Source organism: Bombus pascuorum, chromosome 13 (genome assembly GCF_905332965.1).
Source record: "Bombus pascuorum chromosome 13, iyBomPasc1.1, whole genome shotgun sequence".
Classification (NCBI taxonomy): Eukaryota; Metazoa; Arthropoda; class Insecta; order Hymenoptera; family Apidae; genus Bombus; species Bombus pascuorum.
The window spans coordinates 4,850,137-4,856,680 of NC_083500.1; the positions used below are offsets into that span (position 1 = coordinate 4,850,137).

General features: G+C 36.8%; 1 protein-coding gene across 3 annotated transcripts in view; it reads right to left on the reverse strand.

Annotated features, from left to right (window-relative positions):
• The window catches only part of LOC132913520 (inactive rhomboid protein 1), a 287,110-nt gene that overhangs the window by 125,416 nt on the left and 155,150 nt on the right, over positions 1-6,544 (reverse strand). The window lies entirely within an intron of this gene.

Genomic DNA, 6,544 nt, shown 5'->3' on the forward strand with positions numbered 1-6,544 from the left:
TATCTCTCCTTTTCTGTTTACGTACGACCGCGTGACGTATGCGCACGTTATTTGCATGAACACAAAGTAGCTTTGCACACACGATTTTCTAAGTTGATGTCCTACTTGTGTTCGAGAGATAGCATAAATCTTGCTTCTAATATCGTACGCTGTGAACAAAAAGAAATTGATCGCCGCAGTGCTTGCAGATCCTTGTACATATTTCAGTAATAAAATACTACTATGAAAAAGAATTTGAAACATACTTGCTCCTGAAGTATCAAGCGTTTAAAGTATACTTATATGAAACATATAAAAGCTCGAAACACCCGATATATCTCTATTTAAAGAAGAAGCTATCTTCTTATTTTTCTTTTTAGAAAAACACTAAACGAAAATATCAAACATAAAGTACTATCTCCAGGGAAAGAAGGTTCATCTTCCCTTCTCGTCAAAACGATCGATCTTCCTCCAAACTTTTCTCAGAGCATACTTTCTGTAAACATTCAAACTGCAAAAAACCCGTGGCATATTCCATGATTTCAAAATGCAAACGAAAATATTCGCTCGATTTATTTTTACGATAAAATGAAAATAAATAGCAGGTTTACAGGCATCGAAGTGGTGGATTTTATCTTGTGGCAGGTTGAGGATTCGTTGGCGTTTCCAGCCAATACGTTTCGGCCATATCCGTAACGCAAACGAACGAACGGCATGGTGCCTGATCGCCATGGTCACGTAATCCCCCGTTTAAAATAAACAAACGTTCACGAGGCAACGGGCCGAAATTTCCAGCGTCAGGAACACCGGCCGGTGACGTTTATCCCGGAAGAAAATGGATCCTCGAACCGGATTTCCGCGACAGAGTCCGTACACCCATTTCGGCACGGAAGGAACCACCAAGTCGGGAGGATCGATGGTATCGACAGCCTGTCCACGACCATCTCTCCCGATACAATCCCTACCGGACGTTCGCTCTGAAAACCCGATACCTGCTGATCCGGCCTTCCATCGAATCGAACCCACACGATCTGCACCCTGCTGCACCCTACATGCAGATTCTCCGTCATTCATTCTTCTTCCATCCGTAACACGCAATCTTCTCATTATTTAGAACTTGCGTTTAGTTACTTTGCGGTATTCAATACGAGTCTTTTTATTTGCAAGTAAATCCCATAGGATTTATGTCACATTCATTACGGATAGGAAATGATCATAATTTTTGTACTGAGAAGTAATAATTAGGATTCTATGATTTTATTTCTGGGAAATCTGAGGATTATTGGAAAATATATGAAGATTATGTAGAAAAGACCTAATAAGATTATTTCTTTGTTTTTATATTACGTGGTTGTTAAAAAGAAGTCAGTTAATTATGGTACAATTATGGTACAATTGAACAAAGAATTCATTAAGTTCAAAAATATAATCATTTTAACAATAGACAATACATAGTGCACAAGTCCACTTTGGTTATTCTTTTTTCATTTTTCTGCTGTTTGATTGTTAAAAAGAAATAGATTAATTATGATACAATTGGACGAGGGATTTGTTAAGTTCAAAGATATAATGCTTGTAAAAATAGATACTACATGCACGATATATTACACAGATTATTATACTATCTTCTCAGTATATACAGATATATTACACTTTCTTCTCAGATACGAAGACCACAGATAAAAATCATGATGAACAATTTTAAAATTGAACAATCAATTTCATTTAATCAGAATTGTCCATTTTACCAGAAATTAGATGTACATTCTTGCATCTTGTTAAATGTTTCGAATTTCGAACCGCGTTGAACCTAAGATGTGCAGACAGACTGAAAATGTCAATATCAGTTGTCTGACAACTGCGATTCGTGTAATTCGTGGATTGAATTTTATCGTCCAAGATTTGTTTGATAAGGGTTAGAAAGAGCAACGATAGATATCACCAAATTCAAGAGAAAATTGGTTTTCCTTCAAGAGAATGGTTGCCTGAAGTGAAGAGGTAGAACTGCGAATCGATTTCTATTTTAAACGCATATGTTCCGGCGACATTTAAATTTCAACAGTGAAGGGACCGCAGTGCTTAGAAAATAGGTCACGCATCGAATCCAGAACACGTCATCAATATCGAGTGACAGGGCAAATGATCCGACATCATTTCACCAGTCATAGCTGATCGAGATTCTCATGAAAGGAATCATATGGAAGCACGGAAGAATCAATTTCTTTCAACGAATTCTTACAGCGCAACGTCTGACCTGTTTAACTCATTCTACTGACGCATACGTTGCGTCTCTTCAATAATCTGCTTGTAGCTAAGTCAAATGCAACTCCGTTCTTGGATTTACGAAAATCATCGACAAAATCATTTAGAAAAACAAGAAAGACAATGGTTAGAGTGTTGAACAAATTATTATTATTATCTGTTAACCAATTCACGAAGAAGTATGAAAATCAATCAGTTAGCCGAGTTTTTGATTGAAACGTAAATTTCAGCGAAATTTATAAATTAGCAACAAACTGGTCGTCAAAAACAATATTTATTATCCAACAATTTTAACCTTTGCACCATATTCGTATAAAATGTTAATAAGAATTACCTCATTGAGAGTTATCAAGACACGCCACCAGCATTTCTAGAAAAACTTTTTACTACAAAATTAAATATTGCACATTGAATTATGCTCACGGTCCCATTATTTTCGTGGTTTTTATAGGACGGTCGACATCTATATATGTACAAAGTTGAATGGTATATCGAGCACATCTCGATCATCGAAAGTTTTATCATCGAGATAGGTCGCGGTGCATTTCGACGATTCGGCGAATGCAGCCGACAGACACATAAAACTCCGGAATTTGTGGCTCGCTGGAAAGAATGAGAGCCGAAGAAGGCCGGAAATAGAGAGAACTCGACGGAAAACAACCCCTTTGGCGCAACGTAAAACCAGCCACGCCGATCCATTAAGGTCTGCAAGATAGGGCAAGATACAAAAGATTGCTCGTAGGGAAGGATTAACCTTCTCCCGTGAGGATCTTTGCGATCCTCTATCACATCTTCTGTTTCTTTCCTCTATCGCATCTTCTGTTTCTTTCATTCATGCTTAACGTTTCTTTCCTCCCTCGCAATGGGAGCGAATAATAAATTACAAAATCGAAACTGCTATCGCAAAATAACATTACTTTAACTTGCAAATTTACAAATTATTATGCGTTTGTGAAACGAAACTAAAGAATTACGACGATCGAGTAAATTTCGAATCAAAGATTGCAAATTTATAAAATTATCGTATCTTCCAAATTTATAAAATTATTGTATCTTGCGAATGTAAAAATTATTGCGCATTTGTGAAATAAAAGTAAAGCGTTATGCTGATTGACTAAGTTTTGAATCAAGGATTACATTTTATAAAATTATTGGATTTTGCAAATTTGTACAATTATTGTAACTTGCAAACTTATTGCGTATTTGTGGAATTAAAATATTGCATTCATGATGATGGACTGTGTTTCGAATTGAGGATTGCTAATTCATAAAATTATTGTAATTTGAAAATTTACAAATAATCGTGCATTTTTTATGTAAAAGTAAAATATAGATTATGGTATTTATACTGACTCAGTTTCGAATTGAAGATCAATGCCTAGACGTCTCTATCTATAATCTCCTCCTTTTAGGATGGTATATATACATTAAACTTTAACAATTTTGAGAATCGTCTCCAAGGAATTTTCCACTCACACAATGTGAAGCTCGTGGTTTTCGAATTCGAAGGCAGCTGCGTGCATGGCAGCGATTCCCCGAAGGAAATGTTTGATGTAATTTACTACGACACATCCAGGATGACTCTCGGTCGTGTTACAAGCGACGCAAACTTTGAACACCACGAAACTCAGTTCACAGCTACTAGCCGTCACGAATATTTGAAAAGTTCCCTGCTCCTGCGCAATTTTATATAAATTTAATTTATCTAATAATTGTTTCTCCTTTTAAGCAATCGAAAATAATTACATTCTGTCCAATCATCAAACAAAAATCAATTTCGTTGTCAATGCAAAAAATTCGAATTACTTTACAAAAAGAACAGCACGATCTGGTTTTTCGAGACGCGTTCTCGTGTTGTAAAAAGGCTCAATTAAGCGTGAAATCGAGTAGTTTTTATGATAAAAAGGTCGACGCGATTCCAAATCGAAAGTTTCGAGGGAAGTGAAATTACAGGAAGCTGAACGAGAGCTTTAGCGTCGTTTATTTGTACTCTCAAAGGGCGTGAGGGCATTAATTTTCCCGTGTACCGTTAATGAGCGGGATGTATTAATTAGTTCTCTTTATAAATTGGTGCCAATCCTCCTCGCTCACGGGGTGTACCCCGTTAATTAATCCACGGGGAAAGTTCCAGGTGTATTCGCGATGCAAAGATCACGTCGCTCGGCCTAATTGATCGGATTGTTCAATTAAGGCCCGGTCACTGAGCAAACAAGAACTGGGCGGCCCTTTCAACGCTTATGCAAATTCGGTAAAATCTATAAAAAAAATAGCGAAGTCGCGAAAAATGCATCCATTAACTCTCTACCGGAATCCCCAGACAATTCCATTCGACCTTTCGTTCGAGAAAATGCTCCTGCCGGGCACATTCTCTTTTTCTACCGCTGTTTCACACAGAGTTCACATTCTTCTGGATTAATGGAAATCGCGCATATAATTACGAAGACACAGATGGAGGTGCAAAGATAATTTTATTGGAAGGATACAGAAATTTCTTGCGATTTTGAATATTTAGAAATTGAGAATTTGGTAACCGAGTTGTGAAATTTCTTATGTTTCGTATTTCCAAATCTTCTATGCTTTAAGCTCTTAAATCCCTAGAATTTTTGAAATTTCTGAAGCTCTACACTTCCAAATCTTTTAATTTTTCAGGTTTCAGACTCTCAAATCTATGAATTTTCGAAGCGCCAAGTTCCCGAACTTCCAAAGCACTCAGCTCTCAAATTTTCCAACCTTCAATTTTTCAAAGTACTAAACTTTTGGAGTTCGCGAATTCAGAACAATAAATCTTCAGAGTGTTATATGCAGTTTCCTAAACTTGCCAAATTTTCATTTCCAAATTTCGATGTTTTTCCATGTTTCAGTAGTTCAAGTTTTCAAATTTTCAAGCTTAAACTCTTCGAACCTTTTTGTTATCAAATTTTCACCCTTTCGTATTGAAATTTTTTCATGCCTATTGACTACTAACTACCGATAAAATTTTCTTTTTGTATTTTCCATTTTCCAGGGTTAACGTATTAAACTAGTATTGTTGGTCGACAAACTCATGTATGAAATTTCGCAACTGACAGTTCTATTCTCCATGGCGTACCGAATGTAAACGGAAACGATTGTTCCATTGCAGAATCGAATGTCTCGTTTTTCCGTATGAATCTCACTGGTTCGATTTTCCATGTAGTTACGCAGAAAAAGTTTATCATCGTTGGGCCAACTATAGTTTCCCTCCCTTCCAGGCAATTCATTGGAATGGATTTCGAAGGGAGGAAAGCGTGAGTACGAACAAAAAGAAGGAAAGAAAGAAAGGAAGAAAGGAGGGCCAGAGAAAAAGGGACAGAAGAAAGAGCATGAAAGGAACATTCTTAGCCAAGATTCTGCTGATCGGTATAGCTTGCAAGTATAGTACCGAGATTTTCGAAGGAACAGAGAGTAATGGTCTGTAATACCGTTCTCCTGTCTATACATTATCGACTACGAAATTGAAATCATCCATTTCTCTTTTGTGCCGAAAGGAAATTGCTTCCAGCAGTGCCAACGAACGTGGAAACGCAATCGTAATTTATGCACTGCGAAATTTCGTTTCTTTTCGTCGCGAGTGGATGTAATTTATTTAAAAAGCCCAGTAATACACTAGTAACTATTTTACTCTGGGATATAATTAATCTACTAAAAGCCAGTGCTATGTTAATAGAATATTTTGCACGCAACTCTTTTTCAGTAAATTTACGCTATTGAATACTATTTTTTTAATATTGTAACTACGGAACGAAATTTCAAAGATTCGTCTAATTTACTGTTACTGTTTCATGGTTCGCGTAGATGCTATAGTTTGCCAAAGTTTGAAGAAACTGAAACTTTGCGCGTAGCATTACCATAAATTTTCTTTAAATTGTCTCTGTTCCCTGAATAAATAAAATACAAGTTTCACAATATCATATCGATACTACGTTTTCAGACGAAGAATCTCTCAAACAACGATTTCACGATTAAACTAAGCCACTCGAACATTGTACGACCAAAATTTCACCCTTCGGTCGCGAGCAATAATTCTTCTCGGTTGCGAAGGTCAGTCCAACAGTTCATAAAAATTCTAAGAGTACTTCGGAAATAAGGAGATCGCCGGTGATATTTTCATACGGGTCTGTTAACGTTTCACGAAAGTTCACGACAGAAGGAAATAACGCCACAGGGAGAAAGGTCGCTAGGAAAATCTTGGAAGAGGGGAAAAAAAGTGAAACTACAAATCGAGAATCGGACCAGACGAGACGTTTCCCATTCTCGATCGTCAAAGCATCAAACCATTCGTGGA